A 25,491-nucleotide genomic window follows, 5' to 3' on the forward strand; every position below is an offset into this window, starting at 1 on the left:
AACGACCTAAAATACAGCAAAAGTGTGTCAGTCTCAGCTGTTGGTGTTAAACTGGAGGCTTTCCCCTTCGCTTCAGTTCACCTTTGCTTTTTCACAGATCACCCTTACATTGGTTATTTTACAAAACTGTTCATAGAAAATAAATACAAATATTTTCCAAAATGTAATTTTTATATGAGTCATTTGTCACCTCTGCGCCGGTATTGTGTGTGTCGTCCTCTAACGCTGTTGTCCTTTCACGCTTATTTTCTTCTCGTCTCTCGGTCCTTTCATAACGTCCTCCTCCCCTCGCGTTTCCCGTTCCACTTCAGCAGAGTTCACTGTCGCAGTTACCATAGCGATCGTGGCAATAAATAAATAAATAAATACATAAAAACAAATAAATACATAAATATTTCCTCCTTAAATAAATACATGTTGGTCAGACGGCCGTGGCATGGTTAAACCCCACCTACTGGTAATCAGCTGAACTCTGGAATCGGTCTGAAGGTCCCTGTTTGAGAGAGAAACTAATTCTTCCTTCACACGTGTTTAAATGGCAGTTTTGGACAGCTCTCATTTTCTCCTTTTGTCTCGAAACACCACAAGAGCTTTCAAGTCTGAGAACACCCCCCAAAAAGCAAACAGAGATGTGTAGAAAAAAAAAAAAAAAGAGAAGAAGAAGAAGAAAAAAAGAAAACGCAAAACTCCTCAAAGTTGTCTCCAAAGAGTTCAAAGTCTGAAACTGGGAGTTTTCCTAAAGAGATGAAGGGGTGGTACTCGGTCTCTAATGAGTACACAGTGCTGGCTCTGATGGTCTCAGATCAGCGCCGGTGGGTAAAAAGAGGAGTGAGGAGGAAGAGGACCAGGGAGGTTTTGTTTTTTTTTCCTAAATTCTTTTTTTTTTTTTTTTTTTTTTTTTTTTGACCGTCTCTGCATAGGAGAAGCTGTGCTAGGACCCTTCCTCCTCAGGATTTCCCGGAGCGTAATAACCTGCCAGTTGCCTGAAGCGAGGCCCCCAGTCGCTGAGGTAGGAGAAATCCTGCTCCGAGGGTGGTGGACAGCGTGTGGATGGAGCTCAGCGAGGAGCGCGGGCGAGCTGGTGCCTTCAAAGGCGTATGTCTGGAAGGAGTCATACGGCGGCACCGACAGGTCGGCGTCGGCCTGCTCTACCTTCTTTCTGATGTAGCCTTTGAAAAGGGAGAAGTCTGTCGCCGCTGCCGCCGCCGCCGCCACCGCAGCGGCCCCCTCCGAGCCTCCGCCCACCCGGTTGGCTTGTATCCACTGCGGCAGCGAGCGGATGTCCGGCCCGGAGTCGCAGCTCTTGGCCTCCGGGAAGTCGTAAAGGTTCCTCAGGGCGCTCATGTCATACGCCTGAGTGTCCTGCTCCCCTCCGCCTTCGTCGTTGTACTTGATGACGTTATCCCTCATGTCCTCCTCGTCCTCCGCCATCCGCTGGCCCTTCCTGTGGCGTTTCAGGGTGAGGATCAGCAACACGAGGACTGCAGAGAGAAAGAGATCACAGCTATAAATCAGCAGTAGTGGTCCAGTGTTTACAATCACAGAGTTACACAGAAAAACCTTGATAATCAGAAGGGGCGGCACAGTTTTTACATTAAGCGGGATGAATACAAATCTGTCAGATTAACATTAATGAAATGATGCAATAAGAGTCATGACACATAAAAAAAGACAAGCTACCAATTAAAAGTTGCTTTGAACCGTCATTACAGCGAGTGCTTTGGAATCTGTGGCTTTAACACGGATTAGGATTTGTCAGGATTAGCTTGAAAACACTGGATGCAAAAGTGAAATTTCCCTTTTCACTTAATAAGGAGTAAAGAGCAGACAAAAACTCAGATTTATGGCATTCAGCACAAAGGAAAACAGATGCTCTCAAGAAAATAATTGCAATAAATGTACACGTCAAATATGCGTTGTGCATGATGAATCTGCTCCTACCTCCTGTGGGAAAGTTTAGAAGTACATTAAAAGAAACTTGGATTTCACCTCTGGAGGCAATGCAGGGGAGGGTAATATATTATCAAGTTTTACATTTCAAATGCATGAGCATTGATTTTTCACAATCATGGTTGCCGCGCTGAGAAATATGATTCAAAAGACTTAATGGAAGCCAATCTGTATATCAATAATCATCCAAGTCAAATCAAGTAACACTTGAAAAGTGAAAAGTAGGCTAGCCAGGGAAAAGAGAGCAAAACGCCTTGGAAATTAAATCCAGATTAAAAACAATAAAATAATTGGGATTGATAATGCTATAGACTAATGAGACAAGAGGACAACAAAGGCTGTATGGGCAGATCAGTCGATAAGGCTTCAATTTCACCTCAGTTATTTTAATAACTGCCCACGTTTGCAAATAGACGAGTCTCCCTTCGCTCAGACACCCGGGGGCGAACTTCACCGCCCCTCCACAGGGCTGCATCCTTCCCTCTGAAACTTTCAACTCATTCTCTTCTGATTCACCAAAACGTCAAATGTCATTTCCATGGATGATAAGCACACACTAAAGTGAGTTTTTTATGAATTATGTGCACTGGGGAGAGTAAAAAAAAAAATACACTTTGAATAATGAGATGAAGAGCAAAAGGCTTTATCATTAAATCATGAATTAGTGTTCAGGGATTGACGCACAAACCTGATAAAACTGATCAACACTCAAGTTTTTTTTTTTCTCCCAAGATTATCATCAGCTGCTACATGGAAGTCTATTTAAACACTGTTAGTTCAATAAATGTGCACAAATTTGATTCTTCGATTGCGTCGTGATGAGCAGCATGATATATTCTGCTGGAGGGTTATTTTCTGAGCCCTGCAGGCTTCTGTCCTCATGCGACGTGTTTCCAGCTAATCGCCCTTTGATGTAAGTGACACACAATTGAGATTTATCTCACAGAAAAGAAAAAAAAGAAAAATGGCATAATTGGCTGAATAGTGAGCAGCCACTGCACCACAACACGATCACTCAGGTGAGATCAGGTCAGAGGAGGAAGTCATTGAAAACTCATTTCCAGTTCAACTGAAGAGGACTGCGGGAAGCAACAGGAGGCAAGAGAAAGGCTAATAAACAAGTATGCAAAATATACGATTATCATTCAACACTGAGCTTGTTATTCTTATGATATCAGAGGTATTATTTCTGACTATGTGCTATAATAATCGTACATGCCGTTTGTCCGTTCTTGAGCTTACCATTCTATCAATCTATTTTCACTTGTTGATCCTGTGCCATGGTACTTCTTAGGTGTGAAAACTTGTATCTGTGCTATTCATTATTTAAAGCTGTTCAGACTGTGAATCGGGCCAAGATAAAGTTTAGAATTTCAACAGCAAACTCCAACCCACCCTTCCTTCATGATAGCCATTATGGCACCCTTTCCTCATCCATCCGTCCATCTCTCATAACACTTAATCCTGTGCAGAGTCACTGGAGCCAAACCCAGCTTCCAGCTGTGAATCACATTCACATCTATGGACAATTTAGGGTCACCAGTTAACTTTACATGTATGTTTTTTGACCATGGAAAGAAACTGGAAATATACACAGGTGGTACTTTTCAAGTTCCATTAACTATCTTTGAATGAAGGTATCAGCTAAAGGGTTTGATAACACTGATGTGAGATCACACTAACCTTGGGACAAAAAAACCTCTTGAAAAAAAAAATACATGTAAAAAAAAAAAAAGTGAAACTATGACAATGAAAATAAATGTTTTGTCATTATTTTATATTAACAGCAAAGCACATCTTCACAGTCTGCAAAATGAGCACTTTCCTTACATTTGATGTTCTATTGTCCACAGAAAAGTGGTTTTGACTTGTTGAGAGCTGCTTTAGCAATCACAAATTTTAATTTTCAATTCTATTCACCCATTCAAACACCACTGACAAAGACAAGAGGCCCAGTTTATTCACTGAGAGCAAATGGGGTTCAGAGTCTTGCTCAAGGACACTTATTAAATCATGACAAAGGACAAATTGGTTGTTGATTGGTTGATGATGGAAACACAATGTTCAGAGATTCAACAATTAACCTTGTGCTTTCCAGCTCATTATCTCATACAGGAAGTACGTTTATGAGTGATGATCTAACATACTGGTGATTTTTGGTACGAAGCATTTGTAGATAACACACATCTACATAGTATTGTGTGTACTCATACATAGTAAATTGTTTTCAAGGCAAATTGTCAAAGCAGACTTATCAGTGAAAAATGCTGAAGATTTCCCATCTTGATTCCACTAATCAGACTGAGGAGCAGCAGCACCCTCACGTTGTCCTGAGTCAGGCTGTGGCTGGAGGCTCACAGCCGAGTTGATGAACAGTGGTTACCGCAGTCACTGTGCTGCACAAACTTCTAAGAGCAGAATATTGCTCGGTCAAAAAACTTCTTCCTGAGTCGGACACTCTTCCTGCTGTCATTGTTTGTGTGTAGGCCATGTTGTGGAGGTTGAACCTGCTCAAGCAAGCAACCGCTGTCAGAACCCAAGGACAAGTTTTTCTTTTTTTTTTTTTTTCAATACAAGTCTGTAACCTGACTTCTTCCTGAGTGCTGCACCTCCCGACTACAGTGTGACTTCTCTAAAACTGTTTAGAGCCTCATTTTTTTTCAGAACTATAGTGAGGAAAAGCACAAATATAGGGTACTTTAAAGATACAATGCTAACATGTATAATTAATTATAACTATAACAGCTACTGGAAATGAACAGTAATAATCTTGTGATCTTCTTCTATCTTCTTTGGAGACCCACACAATGATGCCATGGAAGGCTTTCAATCCCCTTAGAAACTTCTGATTGAAAAAAAAATAATACATCAAGCAGATTTCACCTTAAATAATGGTTTTCCCACTGCTTGAGTTGCCTCCTAATGTGTTTACATTTGGAGAAACAATTCCATATATTTATCTTGAGTAGATAGGACTGATGCAGACGTCTTACAAAAAACAAAATCAGACAGACATTCAGAAAGCTGCTATCTTCCCAAAACCAGGAAACGACAGCTTCAGTCTAGTTCTCAGGTCTCTGCACAGGTTATGTTATGTGGGAACCATCCAAACCCGGTTCAGACCTGTTTTCTGTTCCTAGAATCAGAAGCAAACCAACAGAAGCCAGTTACTGTTTTTATGGGCCAAATATTTGGAACAACCTCGCAGAGAGCTCCAACTCTGAGCTCTTTAATAACAAACAAATAAAAGAAAAAGCATATTGTTGCAGCCTTTCAGTGACTCACTCTCTCATTTTATATTGCAATGTATCTGTAACTTGTATTGAAATTAGTTTTTTTATTCATTTGAATAGCGTTTTTTTTTTTATATATTTATGCATTTCAAACAATGCCTTCATGTTTTTTCTCCTTGTATAAGTTTCCATTTCTTGTTGTTCTATAATATTTGCTCTTGTTTGTTGACGCAAAGCACTCTGAAAGGCCTTGTTGCAATGTGAAATTGAAAGTTGAGTTGCCTTGTGATCTTCAGCTGCACCGAAGGTTGAGACCCACTGACCTGGTATAATACCTGAATCTGTATCATATCAATTATGTGTTCGGCTGAAATCTGAACAAATCAAACTGAAGGGGAAAGATTTTGGATTCCTAAACAAACAGATAACGTCCACTCCTGCTCCAACGCTACATTTGGGCATTTCAAAATCTGAATAAGTCAAAAGTTCATCAGCATGTTAAAAACATTCTTCATTTCTTGCTTTCCTGCAGCCACACATGGCTTACGTTACTCCAAGTAGACGACCCTTTCTTGGTTATAGCCGACACAATGAGCAACTGCTCCAAAGGGAGCCAGTGAGGGGACATTTAGATAGATCATTAACGAGTAGGAACCATGCATCTTCTGGAACCGATAGCCTCTTCGCTAAACAAATGCCTACAAGCCCACAGACCTAAAAGACCATCAATTACAATGGAGCCTGCGCTGTCTGGGATGGCAGACACTGTTTGATTTGCTGAAGCCACCAGAATTCGCGTCCATAGTGAAAATGAGGTATGGCCTCAGTGTTTCACAGTGAAGACCAGTGTTAGGACATTATGGGCCGTATACAAGACATTCACAGATGTTCAACCTCAGACATTAGCATGCATGGATCACTGACAAATGTCTGCCGTCAAAGTGACCTTGTGAGTGGGTGTTCCTATAAAGCACTGTATGCGACCTTTTCTTTCTTTGTGGCAAATTCTAAGAGAATACATTTAGTGCCTTACGTTTATGCGATCCATGCAAATGCCTGTTGCTTTTCATGGCGACCGCCATCATTTGAAACGAGATAGCTAAAAATAACTTTGCTGACTGAAAACAGCATGTCAGCTCCAAGCCTAACGAGCTGTGCACTCCACTGAAAAAAAAAGCTCTGCACATCTTCGATTGGATTTCACGCAGCATCTCGACTGGCATGTACAGTTTCTTCTCTCATATTGTTTGTTGGGCTCCACTGGGGAAGCGGTGTCTGTAACTATTGTGCTAATTCTTCTCCTCCATGAATGGGGCGAATGAATTGCCACGGGGGTTTGAAGGAAAAGTCATGGTTTTGTGGCAAAGTGTGGCACACACCGTCATGCATACTAAGCAGGCCCTGAGACAATTACACTAAATTCCCACTAATTAGAGGAAGGTAGAAAACTTAATGCTATGAGCTGCCTCGTGTATGCAGATCAGGGGCTTCTTCAGTAAATTGTGCTAAGGAGAGCGTGTGCCATTATGTGACGTTCGGAAGCAAAGACGATCAGATAACCTCCCCTCTGACAAACCCTTCCTCGCTGATAACACTTCAGGAATGCAGATGCTTCAATTGTGAGCCATTAAAAATCTATTTAACTTGGAGATTAGCATGCCTTCAGAGAGGCTAATACAACAATGTGTAAAGAATTTACTTTTGCTGGAAGCATATGTACCTGTATATAGCCGGCTCCTATACATACAAAGCTGTTCCCCGTGTGTACAGATGTTGCGATAAGCGTTCCTGACAAGACGGTTAATTTTACCTTGGGCGGCGCTGGTTGCCCCCACGCGGGAGTTCATCAAAGCAGATGGGAGGTAATTGGAATGGATGCATGCAGATGGCTGCGAATGGATTCATCAATCAGGCCCTATAAATGAACTGATGGAGGGACTGTTTGTTTGTTAGGTAATTAGGCAGAAATTGTTTTCATTTTTTCTCATCATCCAACAATTGATGTAATAGAGGTGGTCCATCCTCGGGAGAGAGAGAGAGCGGCCAGTTAGGTAGTCATTCTCTGTGTGGTTGTGTGTGTGTGTGTGTGGTGTGTGTGGTGTGTGTGGTGGTGTGTGTGTGTGTGTGTGTGCGCACGCACGTGAGAAAGGGAGCAAAGAGACAGAGAGATATTGCACACACAGTAATGTCACAAAGATTGCATTGCAGTTTGGAGGTGTGGAGTGATCAGACTAAGCGAGTCGATGTGTGTAACACGCAGGGGCAATCTGAGTGTGTGCATATGTGGTATATTAAGTACCACTGGGGTAGCGGGGGAAAGGGTCAGGCATGCGCAGGGGCGATGATAAGATTGCTGTCAGAATCCTCACCCCTGTGTTGTTATTCACACCAAATGATAGTTGTGAAAACACTGTTCATCTCCCTGCTCCCCCTGCAGCCCGCAGACTTCGCCATCCTCATGATGACTAGCAGAAGGTGGGTGCCCCGACTTGGCCTGTCCTCCACTGCCTTGATGAGGCATGTTGAGTTTCATTTCCTACCAATCACTCAATCACAGTGGCATGTCCGTAGCCCACAATATTCACTGAAACCAGAGAAAATCAAGCTTGGGATCATTTTCTTTTTCCACAGCCTCAAGAAAAAAAAAAAAAAATGCATAATGTAGAATTTCTTTCACTAAAGCTACCATGAAAATTTTCTTTATCTGCTGTAATTCTATTTCTCCTGCGCAGGGTCTGGCTTTCTTTTGATATAAAGGCTAAAGAATTGTTTCAACTCAAAGGCTTTTGAAGGGATGCCATCAAGCTAAGAACACAGAAACCACGATATACAACAAACACTGTGTTTTTATAGCCATCAGGGGTTGCCTTAGATTTGTAAATAACATTTTTTTTTTTCAAGCTTTTAAAACCTGTGATGAATAAATGATGCTTTGCTTTTGAAGTTCACTGCAGTGGATGGCATGGTTAATGGAGACAGAGTTTTAACAGCTCTCATTAGAAAAGCTTTTTAAAGAAAAAAAAAAAGATAGCGATGTTGGTCACAGTTAACGCGGCACAGTGTCACATCATCCATCATTCACTGCCTGCACAATGTAAAATGTGCAAAGGCGCGAGCCGGGGAGACAAAACACTGTGACAGCATTGTCGTTTTCTCGCTGTCACCGAGGAGTGGGATGCTGAGATGTACAGGGAGAGGAGAACGAGAAGCTAACTCATAAAATTTTCAAATGTGACAATACCAAACATTAGTCTCTGAGAGGGTAAGCGTGTGCATGCATGTGTATGTTTGTGAGTGCATGTGTCTGTGTGGAAAAAAGCCCAAGAATGTCTGGAAAGCCTTGCCTATTTAAAGCCCGCTGTTCCGCGGGGATGTGAGTGCTGAGGTAGCTCTTTTGCCTGTTTGCTTCATCCGACCCACCTCCATTTCACTTCTATTCATTCCATCTTTGTCTGTTTCATGGATGCAAGTGACTTGATATAATTTATTAAGCCAGGCATCACCTGAGCTCCTGTTCCTTCTCCTCATAAAAACCAGAGGAGCAGAAACAACATTTCCGACCAGAGCTTGACAGACAGATGAAAAATTTATTCCGTTTTAATGTCATTTGTCTTCGTTTTTCTGCCGCCACATGTGCAGTTTCAACCCTGAAATATGGATAACTTCTCAAAGCGGTCAACCATTAAGAGACACTAGCTTGGCTGCATGGTATTTTATGAGTAGAAGACATGGAGTAGTGTGTTGGGTCTTACCTTTTTACCAGTGCATTCCCATTTCTCGGTGGTCCTGACGGAGTGGCTCAACTAGTAATGACCCCAGAAAAGTAACACTAATGAACAGTGCTTATCTATCCATCATACATCCATCCATTTAACCCCTTGTACAGCCCTTCATACATAAATACATGAGTGCATCCAGCTGCTTACCTATGAGGATGAGCATGCAGGACCAGCAGTGCTATAAGCGCCCCGGGGCTGAGAGCCGCGCTCATGGCATAGGCTGTAGCGTTGCACGACTGGATCTCTCCGTCTGTGTTATCGAAAGAAAAAAAATATGATTACTGCACAGATTCAGAACAGCGTCTCGATTGAGTCAGTTCACCTTGCAAAGTCTCATCAAGAACTAAAAACAATGTGTTACATAGAAGTGCTTCCGTCTTATTTTTATATTTTGTGACCTTGAATCTTTGGGCTTTTTTTATTTGTTTTAGATAAATATATCCTGAGATGATCTGTTTGCTGACCAAAAGAATGTAATGTAGATGACCTTTCAGTACTGCTGCCTCTAATACGGGAGGTGACAGTGACGATAATGTTAGTAATGGCGCAGCAGCTCTCACCTGTGTCGCAGCACACAACACGGATGGTCAGGGTCCCTTGGAGCTGAGGGAGGGAGGCCCGCTGTCAACCACGAGAATGGGCAGGAGGTACACGTTCTGCTCGTGGCGGTTAAAGCCTGACCGCTGGGTCCGGATGCCGGCTGTGTTGTCTGGGTGGGCGGTGTGCGGTGGTTGGGGGTTGGGGTCAGAGAGACAAGGTAAAAGCAGAGAATTACACATGGCTGACTTTGTTTCTCCAAAACAATAAATTATCCTCAAGTCTGGCTTGAAACAACTCCATGAAAAGACAGGCGAATGTACTTCTATAATTTTATTTTGCTTTTTTTTGAGAACATATATATATATATATATATATATATATATATATATATATATATATATATATATATATAATATATATAAATGGCAATGAAAGATGGTCACGTTTTCATTCCAATAAAAATAACTTCCTCAAGAAGTGTAAAGCGTAACAGACTAAGAATCACCACTGTTATACATAGCAAGTGAAATAGAAATGTTTTCTGCGTTGTGCAGTTCAAGGACTCCAAACTTAGACTGACAGGGTCGTCAGGTTTCCCGTGAGGTTTAAATGATATCACACTAAAAGAAAATCCTTTCAACATTATGCTTTTCTTTTCTAAAGCAAAGAATAGCGAGAGAGGAGAGGATGAGTCTGAGAGCCACTGTTGGAAATAAACTTCGCCGGTATATCTGCAACCTCTGCCAGAGACACGGATAAATGCAAAGCAGAATCCAGGACGAGACTTTGACAAATAGAGTCAGAGTGGCTTCGTGGGTAGAGTTACCGGAGGATGGCGAGTAATCCATCTCCCTGAACATATATCACTGTTATCCATGTCACTTAACAGTCCCCCTGGCACATGTGAACAATTTTCATATTACTGTTTAGGTTACACCCCTCAGTTTGTCCTTTTGACTTTAACACGGCATTGTTTCTGTGCTTCTTTGCTTCAGAAAAAAAAAAAAAGGAGAAGAGAAATCTGTCCTGCCGTCTTCATGCCGTCACATGTAATGTGGTTTTCAGTCAAATTGAGGAACAGCGGTGGCCTTGAGGTTAAAGCAGTGAACTTGTAACTGGAGGGTCGGGATTTGAACCCCAGCGATGGTTAACATCAGGAGGGACATGCAGCGGAAAATCTGCTCCAAGTCAAACATGCGGATCAGCTGTGGCGACCCTGGAAGGGAGCAGTCAGAATGAATGAAACCGTAAACTTTTCTTCTTCTTTTAGAAGAATTTAACGTAATGAAAGAGCAGATCTATTGCTGCTGTTTTTATTTATTGACTCACAGTTTTCAACTACATTTTTCAAGTAATTTTTTGAAGAATCACAAATTAAAATGAATTTGATCAGTAGTGCGTGGTCATCTCACATAAATCTCAATGATTCGCCACAATAATTAGGAAATTAGCAAAGGCGGTTTTGTTCGTTTTTGATTATTGCCTGTCCACATTGTCAGCATTAATGCCACCACTTAATGTGCAAATCTTTTCTAGAAAATTCATCAGAATAGTTTTAAATAATTAAATATTTTCTTTTAATATTTTAGGTAAATACATATCACAACCTAAATGTGAATGATGTCAAGTGGTCTAACAAACAAGTGCACTATAAACTGATAAATAGGAACAGTGATAGCATTTTATGAGCAGTGTGTTATTTGCCCAGATTATGTCTTTGTGAAGATTCCTGTGAAAACAGAGGAACATTATGTGAAGAGGTACAGACCTGTTGTGTTAATAAAAAAGGCATGTGACTCAAGTGGAGGCACATATCCTAATGATTATATATTAAATAAGTCTGAACATATAAGGTATGCTGTCATTTTCAGTGTAACAAGTTGAATTTTAGGTCTTAAACTACAGTCTGAATTTAGATTTTCTTAATTTAGAGTTATGACACAACAATAAACAAACAAACAAAACAAAGCGGCCGATGAAGGTAAACACAGGTCACGGAGTCCTTACGCTGCTCTGCAGATTCTTTAATTTACATCATTGTGTTAAAAGGAAAGTCAGAGTTTGAGGGGGTGGTGCAGTCTTGAAAATTTCTAGAGAATAAAAACAATATTCCAGCAATTCTGATGCCCTATACAGTGTGCTTTATTGAGCAATAACTAACTCTAAATAAGTATGGCATGAATCAAGTAACTGGAAAAGCAGGGCTCTTGAAAACACTTGACATGTGCAGGAGATACAGGGAAGGCGCTGGTTCACCACCTGAGGCCCATCACTCCACATACCTGTATTTATTATGTAAATAAAAATAAAATTCTTCCTTTTAAATGCTTTTTAAAAATATAGACCATTTTCTTTTTCAAATTTGCAAATATATATATTTATTTGTCATGCTGTGGTGCATGCGATGGTGAACTGATGGAAGTTTGTCAAGACGAAGCAAAACTTTCCGCAGTTCGATGGGGTTTTTGTTTTAGAGACTGCCAGCAACAACTTCAAAGAGTTAGCAACATGGGGAAAAATGCCTTCTCATCATTGTGTGTCAAGGCTTGGAGACGGAACACAATGTGAGGCCCATGATGAGGAGAAGAAGAAGTGAACAGATTGAAAGTGACAGGTTGACAAAGGTGTCCATGAAAACAGACACCAGAGTGGGAAAAAAAAAAAAAAAAGAAAAGAAAAAAGTGAGGGGTAGGAGGATATAAAAAAAAACAAAAAAGTTCTAGGTGTGTTTCTTTTCTTTTCACCAGAGGATGTGCAGGCATGGCTATGTACATCTTTTTTTTTTTTTTTATTACTTTTTTCCCTCCCTCCGTGTGCATGTGTGTGTAGTGTTGCAATGGGTGGGAAGTGTGACATTAAATCTGAAATATCCATATATTGTGTGTGCTCATTTGTCATTCTCAACTCACCCACACACGGCATTCACACTCCTGTTCACATGTGCTTCTCAAGACAGACAATTAATTCCACAGAAGTAACGGTGGAAAAGGAAGCAGAGAGAATACTGGTGGTCTTTATTATGTCGTGTTGCATGTTTGATGATGTTTGTGCATGTGCAGGTTTGTGGAACCATTGTGGAAATGAGAAACGCAGAGCCAGAGGGACATTCTGTCATACTTTTTGCCCATCCACGCACACGCGCGGTGCGCGCGTGTTTGTGTACATTATACAAGGTTTGCGTTGTGCATGTGAGCGGGGCTGCAGCCTTCACATGGTGACATTTCCCTGGTTCGGGCTGCTCCCCTGACATTTTCCTGGTGTCAGATCAATCTTGATTTAGCCAGATGTCACATCCACTTAGGTACACATCTCTAAACGAGGGATCTGCAAGCTTGCTTGCAAAAACACAGGCGAGCATGGAAAAAGTCATCTTTCCTAACAACGCAAAGTCATCACCGGGGAACACGGGGTTGTAAATGCTTCCACACAATTTGTAGGTGTGCATTTAGGTTGCATTTCATGCATTTCTGTGAATCTGAAACAACAAATGGTTCAAACAGAAACTACAGAACAGAGTGAAGTAAGCTTCTCAAAATATCTTCTATAGTCTTATTTCATAATAAAGGGTTCATGGGGGGTTCAGGCCAATCTAAGCCTCCCTGACTCGTTACATGGCAAACAGAGAAATGGAAGACCACACATGTTCACACAGAAAAACCTCCAAAAGTGCAATCAAACCAGGGACACAGTATATTTCACTATAACATCAACAGCAAGACGATGCACAAAAAAATGTTCATTTGCAAGCTCAGAAAATCAGACATTCACTGGAAAGTAATACTTTCGAGTAATTTCACTTTGGCAACAGGTGGTGTTTATCCAAACAATGTAATAAATTAAAAGAAATCTGCATGATTATGAAGTAAATGCTAAATCAAAGGCAAACCGCACTAAATTGGCTCACTTTAAAACCGTCGCTGGCAATTTTTAAACTCTCCTGGAAGTGAACTTTATCACTTGTGTTATGATAAAAAAAAAAAAAAAAATACAGCCATCTGGCACCTGAATACGATCCGCATATTTATTTTTCATATTAGTTTTTTCTTTTTTCTTTTTTTTTTTTATTTTGTTGATATGTAAAAAAGTTTTTGAGACTGCAGCCTTGAGGTTTACAGTAAAAAAAAAAAAAAAAAAAAAAAAAGCCCTGGAGCATTCTTTTCATTTCTTTAAACTAAACACACATTTGATCTCATTCTGAAGTCTTTCACTTTTATGTTTCATCATAATGTCAAACATTTGTGCATTTATTTGTCAGTCCAGCAGCTGTTTGTATCTGTATGCACAAAAAATGCAAACATCAACATAAAAAAAATAAAGGAAACTGTTTTTTACCATTACATCCTGACAATAACACACAGCCACTCAAAAACTCCTCTTCAACCACAATTTGATGAACCGGATCTATGGACTCTCACCTTTGACGTCCCACAAGGTGAAGTGTCGATTGCTGGAGGCTTCGGGAGCCAGCGTGAAGAAGAAGCGGTGTCCAGATTGCGGCTCGTCTCTGTCCACCACGCTGATGGTGTGGATTAACTGAAAAAGACAGAGTCAAAAGCAAGAGAGAAAGTGAGGGGAAAATGGGGGCGACGCCGGCAAAGAAACAGGTTATCTCCTCAGATGTACTCAATGGGAACAAGGAAATGAATATAAAAAAAGCATTTTGCATTTCAAATGTCTCTTTCATAAAGGAGAGACCGAGGTGGAGCGCTTGTACCCGGATACAACACACTGAGGTTTCCTGTGAAAGAGCGGTTCAAAGGCGCTACAGTCACAAAGATATAAAAAGAAAAAAAACCTTCTCTTTCCTGAAGGTTGACACTGCAATATGAAGAATGTTAATGTTCGAAATGCAAAACTATCATGAAAAGTCTCAGTCCAAAAAGAAAAGGACGGAGACATTGTGTGAATGTGACTTATTTGTCGTGAGACGGGGAGCAAAGTCAAAATGAAAATGTGCAGTGAAACAGAGAGAGAGAGAGTCACCCGGGCCGGATGGGATTGTCATCCTCCTCTCTAATGCAATAATAGTGATCCACATTCAAAGATAAAAATCAACTGTGATCCAATTTTGAGAACTCTGTGTGGACACAATAAGGTGAGATAGGATTCACAGTGAGCCGAACAGACATCAAACAGCCCCTGGAGATCCTTTCACCTTAACACGGGGCTCTCGGTGACAATTCATCCTCCTCTCATCCTATTACTCTGCAGTCAGCATCAAACCACAAGCTGATAAATGATATTTTCACATCACATCCGTCGGCTCTGTTTCCTCTGCAAGCACACGGCGTACGAGTCCACATTCTTATTATTGTGATTTCCTTCACCTTTGTTTACTCGCACTAGAAAACAAAAGCAGTGGAGCTGAATAAAAAATGAAGAAAGAAAAAAAAAGGAAAAAGCTGCAGACAATAGCGTGCAGCAGAAATGCCAGATGTCTCAAAATATGTTTTAAAAGTAGTTTAAAAGTCAGAATTTTCTGAAAATCCTGGACAAAAGGAATACAATCTAACAACAGAAAAAAAGCAAACAGTACAAAATGCATCTTCAACCTCACTTCATCTGGTTGTTGTGGCTGAAGCGGACGACACTGGACGATCGGTGACAGGCAGGGTACAGCCTGGACAGGTCATCAGTCAAACACAAACAAAGACTGACAGCCATACTCACGTTTACAGGCAATTTGGAGTGACCAGTTCACCTAAACAGCATGTGTTTGGACGACGGGTGTTGACCAGAGCCCGATTTTCACGTGAATCATCTGTTGATTTTCTGAGTTAAAGTTTTGCATAAATCGCCCCATCCCAGCACCTCCCCTGTCCACGTGATGCAGTCACGTGACAGGCTTGACCAATGACATTTACACCTGGTTTCAACACCGCCATTAAAAAGAGTCTATCGTGTAGAATTTAATCTTAGTCTTTATGCATCTTTATCAAGTATACAAATTTAAAATTGGAGCACCAGCAATGATTTAAATACATAGAAAGAGACTATTTACAGTGATGAACCAGAGCAATGGACGCTGCCTTGAGGTAAGTGAGGTTGCTCTGATCTAGAGCAATGAACCAGATTTAGAATTTGAAAAAATATTTAATGAAGAGACATTGCCTTAAGGTGTTTAAAACATTTTTTTTCCATTTTAAATAGTAGATTTATTCAGATTGTACAACTTTTGTTAGTAACAAACTTTTTTCACAACTTTTTCTGCAACAAACGCAGCAGCTGCTGCTGCTTCTGCAAAAAAAAAAAAAAAAAAAAAAAATAAAAAAAAAGATTAAATCTCAGGCAATGTTTGTGCTGATCATAAAATGTTTTTTTATGTTTTTGAGAAAAAAGAGCTGATGTTCTTTTTGTAGTTTGAACTTCATATAGCTTTTATATACAATGCAGACAGAGATTTAGTATTAAAGAACAGTTTTCGGGAGGGTGTTACACCTAATGTAGGTACAATACGATCAAATGTCACTCTTAACACAAAAATCTAATCTAAAGCTCAACTTCTAAAGTGAACATGCGGTTTTGCACGGCAGTGTTGCTCTCGTCTCTCTCGTCCTCATCATCCACTGCTGTTTCCTGGTCTATCATATAAGGCAGCAGGCATGCGGCACAGATGGCAAATGTCATTTCGCCAAAAACCCAATAATGTATTTTTACGATTCAAACCTGCAGATGACTTTCCACGGTGTCAGTTTTCAATAATTTCTCGCGCTTGCTTGCCTATTTCAAAAGCTCAGGTATTTATTTCAGTTTATTGCACTCCCGTCAGCTCTTGCTTGTATTGGCAGCATTACTCCCACTGTAATCAGCTAGTCTCATTAGTATGTACTTAAGGGCTTTCAGTCTTGGCAAAAGAGCCTTCCTTTTAACAAATCTATATTCTTAATATTCAGTTTAAATAAACAACACTCCTCAGAGAGTTGCCAGACCCACTCACGCCACACTTTGCATTTTTATCACTAAATTATGCTGCAACATGGCTACTGTGTTTAAGTTACAAGTAGCTGGGAAAATGACAAATAAAGTGTGTTTCTGTTTTTCCATTCAAGAGCATTGGTTTTTATCTCGAATCTTGCAGCTACACGCATGCATACTCTCACACACGGGAGAATCGCTCACAGGCACTATTCAGAATCAGTGGAGACACACGTGACAAACAACCTCCAGAGCGACGACTCGGTGCGGCATTTCTCAGAATGATTAAAGTAGGCTGTTCAATGGCTGTACTTCCTTTGTCTGATCTCACAAAAGCTCAAAGTAGCAGATAAGATCAAGGCAAATATATCAAGCCATTACTCAGCTTTTAAAGCAGCCATCCCCTCTTTCAGGTACTGGATGCTTAAAAATACTAAATGCAGCCTGGTTTAAGTCGAGGAAAATCTCCTTTTGTTTGTTTCTTGTCACTGTCTATATGTCTCTGCAGTTTGTTTGTTTGTTTGTTTGTTTTTTTCAAGCCAGCCCTTTCCAGTGAATCCCCACTTTTCATAAACATCTTGTCCAAAACATCTTTCTCAATCATGCCCTTTCAAAAAGTGTGTACTTATTAATTATTCAGACAGTCCCACTGTATATGCACTCTATATTTTACAGACATAACAGCATCTTCCTTTATTGTGTGGCATTTGAGCTTATAATGTGAAAAAAAGGGAACCTTTACAATAAACGGCTCCTCAGCAGTGAAGTTACATCACATTGAGAGAACAGGCTTAGTCATAGCCACGGCTCAGGGAGGCTGTTTAGGATGATATGGCTTACTCCATAATTACGAATTGCTTCTGAATGATTTCAGGGTAAATCACATGCTTCTTCCATCATGAGCCGCACATGACAATCGCAAAAAAAACACAGAAATGAACAACACATTGCTTGTATCCTCGTTCAGATGAATTATACGAACCATTCTGTGGGATGTCAGGATTTGCATGTCTCAAATTACCGTAAGTTGCAAAGTGTCATCGCTTGAATTTCACACTTTGCAATTCAAAGAGCTCAAAAATTGAAATATATGACAGTGTCTTGTTTTAAACGTATACGTTTTGTCATTGCCTCTGAAAATAAGCAATTTCCTCACATTTCCAGGCTGTACAGGATTATTTTCCTGTCTGTTTACACCTAGTATTAAAATGCACGTCATGCATTTCAGGGCATATCTGAATGTGAGCTTTTGCCTCTTTATTTTAAGGCATAAATAAGTTGATCCAGTATCAACCTAAAGTTTTAGTTTTAGACGAGTCGGTGACTGGAAACTACTGTTGACAGTGGATTAAAAACTTTATTATGCTTACAGTTGTGTTAAACCTGACAGCATTACAGCCACCTCTGCAGGTGATCTGACCTCATTGTATCCTGCATGCGTGTAAACCTCCAGTTTAATGTGGACGAACAGCAGCTGGATGTGATTCAATCAAGTGGAACGTGTTCTAATGACAGGTCTGTTATCCAGCTGTGCGTCCACAAGTGTTTTTCCAATCAGGATTACTAAGAGAGCTTTGTTATAAGAGATGTACGCTCACACATGGTCTGTGTGTTTGTCAGCAGGGACAAAGCAGTGCATTAATGAACAGTGAAACCGATGGCTGTTTAACTTGTATCGCAGCAGTAATTCAATTACATGATTAAAAAGAGAAAAAAAAACAGGTATTAGCTTGGTGAACGTAATTCGCAACCCTTTGAAATTAACTGGGAATCATTATTTTGGAGGAATATTAAATACGTAAACAGAAGTCTTGGCAAAATCTTGAAAAAGTATACATTTAACATGATTACTCTTAAAATCAACAACAGTGGCACAGTCCTGTTCCTGTTATCACCAAATGCTTTGAAAGGTGTTAAGAATGTAAAGTTGAAAGTGTTGAATATGATAATAAAGCACATCTTTATATTTAACCTCTCCTTGCCACTGAATGATGCTAGTAATATTCAAGTTTCTGAAATTAATGTATTTCCTGACATTTTAAAGGGATACTTCAACATTTTGGCAAATTGGCCCATTTTGCGCAATTCCTTAGTCATTTCGAACAGCATACTTACTTTTTTTTGTGAGGGCGAGTTATTGTTTATTCAGAGGTGAGTCGGGGAAGGTTTTCGGGACGGACACAATGGAAGTAGATGGTATTTTTGGTTCCCCTCATCAAACTCATCAAATACAAAATCCAACAACCCCAAAACACTTTGGTGGACACGTTATAATCCGCACATTCACTACGCTGTGGAACACCAACAAATAATATTGTAGCGTTAATACACTGAAGCAAATACTGGGAACTACTTTTTCTTTTGAAATCACTACGCCCAGACGCCATGTTTAGTAAGTAGTTCCGTCTTAGCTATCTTCGCATAAACAACTCAATCTGGTAATTTTGCATTAATATTTCACAGCGTAGTGAATGTGCGGATTATAACGTGTTCACCAAAGTGTTTTGGGGTTGTTGGATTGTGTATTTGATGAGTTTGACGAAGGGGAACCAAAAATACCATTCACTTCCATTGTGTCCGTCCTGAAAACCTTCCCCGACTCACCTCTAAATAAACAATAGCTCGCCCTCACAAAAAAAGTAAGTATGCTGTTCGAAATGACTAAGGAATTGCGCTAAATGGGCCAATTTGCCAAAATGTTGAAATATCCCTTTAAGGACGACATAAAACCGGTCACCAAACAGAATGACATTTTTATATGTGTATATATATATATATTTCCTTCATGAGCTGTCACAATGACTCATCTGATTGGACTTCGATTAAATTTAGTGTTGGATGCACTTCCTGAGGCACCTTGAGTACTTAATGGTTAAATTTCAAGGCAGTGATTAAAAAAAAAACAAAAAACTCCTGGGTATTACCATGCTTCTTCAACTTTTAGACCACAGCCTCATTTGATATATGCATCTAATATATGCCTCTGCAAGTGAGATTTGAACCCAGAGCCTCCACACATAAGACGTAACCCGATGAGTCATCTCGATATTTATTATTGCATTTTACATTATATGCATTATATAAGATGCACATTATCTTTCACATCCAAGCCATCCCCTCCCGTCCTCTGGACCCCAGGGCTCTGTTCTACATCCCATCCTCTCCATTTTCTATCTTCTCCTGATTGTCCACATTTTCAGAAAATACAATGTTACAGTGTCACTGCGATGTGGACGACACCCAGCTCCACCTTTCCACCACTGACCTTGGCCGTCATGAAAGGCACTGATAAATAGAATGTTTTAATATTTTAATAAAAGCCAAGTTTTTGAGATTTTTTTTAATTATTATTATTATACAAGTGAATACGGTCCATAACAAATCCTACACTATAAAAAAACAAAACAAAACAAAACAAAACACTGGTTTGTCTAATAATGAATCAGGATAGTCCAAACCAATATAATAAGGTAGAAAAAGCTAATTTGTGCAAAGAATAATAATAATAATAAAAAAAGATTTTCACAGCCGTCAGCTATGTTGAGCAGGATCCAACATCCTTGACATGTGTGTGTGCTCTCACACAATCACACAGACACAATGTCATAAAGCAGAAGCCGCGACACATCCCGTCATCCACGGTGATCTATAATAAAATACAGCTGAGTGTGTTGTACGCCAAAACAGGAGTAATCTTTTCTCGTCATCACTCCTCGAGGCCCTGTCAGATTTATTTCAGTCTGAATGTCAAGACAATAACAAGCAGATGAGGATACACCGAATGCAACGGCCTTATTATCAGTGGATGATTGAAACTACTCCTTTTCTTTGAAGAAAGTGAAGAAGAAGTGAAGAAATAGTAAGTGAGCCATGATCTGCCTTCTGCGACTGTGCCCTCAGCGGGGGGACTTTCTCAGGCAGCTCTCAGGGTGAGTGCAAACCGAGAGCCGAGCAGGAGAGGAGAGAGAGAGAGAGAGAGAGAGAGAGAGAGAGAGAGAGAGAGAGAGAGAGAGAGAGAGAGAGAGAGGGAGGAGGAGAGCGAGTGTGTGGGAGTTTATCGAGCAGCGAGCGAAGCTCCCTCAAGCACAATCACCTAATTAGATTTCTATCTAGCAGTCCCTCTCCTGACCCCCTTAAATCTCTCGCATCTCTGGAAAGCTAGGAGGGGAGACTTTCCCAAAAGTACAGCCCATCTCCACTCGAGGTGCCTGAGAGGTGAAGGTTGTGAGAGGGAGGCGGCTTCCTCGTTCGCAGCAGAAATCAACCGTCTCAGTCAGGCGCCGGGGAGGTAATGGATAAACAGATAAAATAAATAAAAAAAATAAATAAATAAATAAAAATGGGAAACTACTTAAAATGTGCAGTGAGCGGTTCATCTCTGGAGCCTGGAATGCACTGTGAGCGTCAGAGGTGTGTTTTCAAATGCATCCATTATTTTGAGTGGTGAAAAGCGTCCTCATGGCATCCAGTGGAGAATTACAATGTCTCCGTGTATTATTGCCCCTAACTGCATTCAAGGTAAGAGGGGCGAACGCCACTGTTTTTTTGTGATTTTCTTTTCTTTTTTTTTTTAAGGGACACGGAGTTAAAAGCAATGCTGAAATGGGAAATGCTACTTGGAAAGAAAGTTTTTCATCTTATATCCATTGAAACTTTTGAATGGCTTCCCCATTCATATTAGGTCATCTGCCGCACCGCAAAAAATCCATCCATCTTCCAGAGGCGTGTTCGCCAGATTGTGTGATTACAGCAAAAGGCATATTTAGAGGTTGTTCTTTTAATGGCAGACATTTAAAAAAAAAAAGTTCTTTGAGGTTTTTAAAAATTGATAGACAATAATAAACAGGTCAATAGAGAACCACTAAAACCTAATGTTTCAGTAATTCTCCTTCAAAGCTTGTGCTGCAGACGCTGGTTTAAACTTACAAAATTGGAAATGCTTCAAAATTTCCATGCCTGTCTCGTCTGTGGGTTTATCTGATTCAACATGAACATTTGTGAGACAAAAGGAAGAAGCATTTGGTGAGTAGGACAGATGACTCACTCCGTCTCCTACTGTCTGGCTAAAGTGTGAGTCCGTCTGGGTCTTCTTCCTTGTCTGTGTTGGTCTGCTTCATTTGTGCACTACCTCCGTACGACTTTGTGTGTGTGTGTGTGTGTTTGTGTGTGTCCGTATCCTTCCGTTGCATGCTTGAGGTGAGTCAGCGTGCGCTCACGTGCGCGTGTGTGTGATCCCAGTGTGCGTTTCAGGAAGGCTTAACATTTAGCTTTTTTCAAAGCGACTCTCCCGAGGGTTGGAGGTTGACGGTGCCGTGGCCAAACTGAGGTGATCTGTCGCTGTGACCTACTCAGCCAGCTGTGAGACGGCACGGCAGAGCTGACAGGCCTCCGTTACCCCGGGCCATGCTTAGTATTTGGCTTTCCACCCAGCCTTTTTTCTGCATACATGGCACTATATGATATCTGTCCCTCTGCATTCAGTCACATAAATACCACGAGGTGGGCGAGGAATGGGCTGAGAGGCAAAGATTGTGTTCACGTGTCACTCAAGAGAGTTGCTGCAGATTGGGAAAATGGGCAAATCGAGACGTGGATTCAAAATAGTTGGAATGAAGATGGGACTTGAATCTTACACGGAACAATCAGAATACCTACGCTAATATTCCTGCTGTATTTGTCTGACTGAAATTATATCCTAAGCACCTTCAGGGGTGTTTTGATTTTAAAATAGTCAACTTTAACATACTAAATTGCTCCACTGCTGACCTTATTTATGCAAATGAAACTGCAATATACATTCTGCCTTGATTTTGATTTGAATAAGTTCTGTGTGACTTGGTTCACACAATCCTGATTTGTTTAATCTCTTGTTAAATTAAGGTTTCATTTTTTTAATGTCTTTGAAATGAGAATATTGCACACAGTCAATAATGGGCTCATAGGAAACATTTGCTTTTGGGCCAACAAAAGAATCCTTTTTGATTAAAAAGAAAAAAACAAAACAAAAACTAAACCTTGTTTTAAGTTTTCTACCTTGAAGCATGAGAGCTAAAGCGATGAAAACATCAGTTCCTAGAAGAGTTTCTTCTCTCACACATTCACTGCATGTGAAATGAGAAAAGAAAGCACTTTGAGCCAAATGTATGAAAAACTTGACCTTACTTGGTGATAATTTACTAAATGAAAGTTATCCCTATTAAAACGTTGAATGTGCAACAATCACTGACTGAGTCATAGATAACAAAGAAGACAAGACTCATTTCTCACTCTGATTATATGCACATATAAAAGAAAATTATCTAAAAATATACTAATTTTTCTTGTGTTTATTGAAGGTATTCTGAATTAATCTTCCCAGATAAAGCAGAAGCTAAATGTTTTCTCAACAGCAGTGCCTGTCTGAAAAGTACATAAAATGATGCATACAGGCGTATTTCTTCTGCAGCTGAACCTGCAACTAATACTTTAGGAACAGATTAAGCATGCATTTCCTTCTTGGCATGGCTGTGCCCATGTGTGCTACATGATAGAAGTGTGAATCCAATCTGCGTTCGCCATGTGTCTTCTGCTCTTTGGCTTTCTATTTCCCGGCTTACGGTAACTTACTTATTTTGAATCTTTTTTTATCTCCAAATATCAACCTGTACAAATCCCAAAGAGGCCTCTGTAAATAAAAGGTAAGAAGCTATTTAACAATTTGTGTCATGGCCCTGGCTTGAACTGTGTCCCCAAGCAAAAGCTGCTTAGTCCGTGTCACCCATTTCTTTTTTTTTTTTTTTATTTACTCCTCAGCCAACCCTTCCCCCTCCCTCCACTCGCATTCTCCCTCTAAACACAAACAAAATAGGTTGTGTTGCCAATTCCTAAATGGGATCAAACCCAACCGCGGTTAAAAGGCTTAGGTAAATCTGATTTTCTCTGTGGTTCCACCAAAAAGCCAGACCCGAGCCAGCGAGCTGACACTCCGTGAACGAGACGGGCGATAACACGGCGCGGGGAACAATGGCACGCTCCTCATTAGCTTAGTAAACCGCGGGTTGATCTGACACATTAGGCGTGTGACAGTGAAGGCTGTGTGTGCAGCGCGTGTGTGTGGGTGTGTGGACGCTTGCCTTCGTTTGAAAGTAACGTGTGTGTGCAGGGGGTGGGCAAGTACTGGGGTGTCATGCAGTATGTATGAAGACGACTGATACAAATGGATAGGAAGACATTACACCGCTGATCACTTCAAATGCATGCAGGTTATTTTATATACCATTTATTAATGATGAAGTTTTGATAATAGCCCGAAGTGGGTTTGAGTTTTTCTTTTGTAAAGTGGAACTTAAACACAACTCCTAAGTGGAAAGTTTTTAATCTAAAGCAAACAACTTGACAGGCAATTCACTTGGGCAATAACAGGTACTATGTGGGCTCTAATTAATTCTGTCTGTACAGCAGGGCTGAATAAGGAAGGTGGAACAGGCCAGATGTCGAACAAAGCAACAATCGCCTCTTCTAACTTCAGCCCCGGATTTCACAGAGGGCAGATGAAGTGAGCAAAGAGCACATTATCTCCGTCCAGAGGCAGATGCATCAGGCGAAGGAGGACAGCGCGGCGGCGTCTGACATCTCCGTATTCCAGGTGAAAGAAAAATGGACTTAATTATGCCCATTTCCGAGAGCCGTTGGCCTGTCCAAGTCTCCAAATTGATTAACAACATTCTGGAGAGCTGGAACAAAATTGAGGCTCATTTTACACGCAAACATCTGTCGACTGATGCTCGTACCCCTGGGCTCCTCTTTTGGCAACATATTTTACTGAATAAGTAAGAGGATGCTGGGAAGCAGGAGACATCAAAGTGCTTTAACATAACAGGCAACAACCCTTCTGCTTCAGCAAAACCATGTAGACTTGATTTGTACATATTAATATAACAGGATCTGAGAGTTTCATAGAAATGCCTCCAAGTAGAGAAGATGACTGTCCATACATTTCCTGAGTTTACATTCTATTATTTTCCCGACTCTCCGGTCGGAAGCCTAAAAGTGGATTGATTTTTGTCCAGTAAGAGTTCCGTCCTCCTTGATCAAGAACACTATACTCCTCTGACGCTCCTCGCGTTGAGAAAGCAACTGCAGACATTATGCGCCCATAAATAGCCAAAGCTAGTTGGCGAACATGGCGACTTTAATTCTTTAACATACCTAGCTGGATAAATGGAGCAAGGGAAAACTGCTGCCTCACTGTTAGAAAGGAATGTGGAAGACACAACTTTTTGATGCAATGGTCTCCAACTGTGTTTTACTTGATTTTTCTTAATGACAATAATAAACATGAATGCATTTTTTTCCTCCTAGTATGTTTAAAAACAGCCCAGCTGTTCAGTTTGGCTTGACGTTGGCTCTAAAGTTCTCTTTAAATGTCCACTTCGGTTCACATCTAGCCTGTAAATAAATAATATGACTGCACCGACCAGATTAATGTTCTACTTAAATCATGGTGCATAATTAATTGACTTGTATAAAGTTTTTCTTGCATAAATTATTGAACATTTAAAGTGTGATAACGCTAACTTAATGTATAACTTTAATAAAGCATTTGATCCCATAAATCCTGCATCAGAAGGTTTATGATTAGGCTGCTGCAGCCTTATATGAACATGTTGCATTTCTTCTGCAATAAGTCCTGATTTTCTAAAGGTTTCGGGTGTATAGAAACTGGTAAGAAACTGGTGCAAACATAGTATTGCTTGCACATATAGATTGAAGTTGATTTACTAACAGGATGCACTGAGAACCACATCAGAAAGACAAATAAATCATATTATAGATCTTATATTAGCAGTTCATGCTCACAGAATGAGAGAAGTGTGATTTACTTGACTTGAAAACCTAATAATTGCATTTTTTTTTACAATCTGAAAACTCCTGAGACATTTATGACTCAAACACGAGAGATAAAGTTCAACTTCTATTTGTGTCTGAGTGCAATTTTGCACTCTTCATGCAGGATATTAGTAAATCACGAACAATATTGTATTGCTGAGACAGTGTGGAGTGAAGAAAACCTGCATCAATTTATCAGTGTGGAA

General features: G+C 40.4%; 1 pseudogene; it reads right to left on the bottom strand.

Annotated features, from left to right (window-relative positions):
• Positions 1-242: 242 nt before the first annotated feature.
• The window catches only part of LOC115384623 (cadherin-22-like), a 30,345-nt pseudogene continuing 5,096 nt past the window's right edge, over positions 243-25,491 (bottom strand).

The sequence above is a fragment of the Salarias fasciatus genome, unplaced genomic scaffold (genome assembly GCF_902148845.1).
Source record: "Salarias fasciatus unplaced genomic scaffold, fSalaFa1.1, whole genome shotgun sequence".
Classification (NCBI taxonomy): Eukaryota; Metazoa; Chordata; class Actinopteri; order Blenniiformes; family Blenniidae; genus Salarias; species Salarias fasciatus.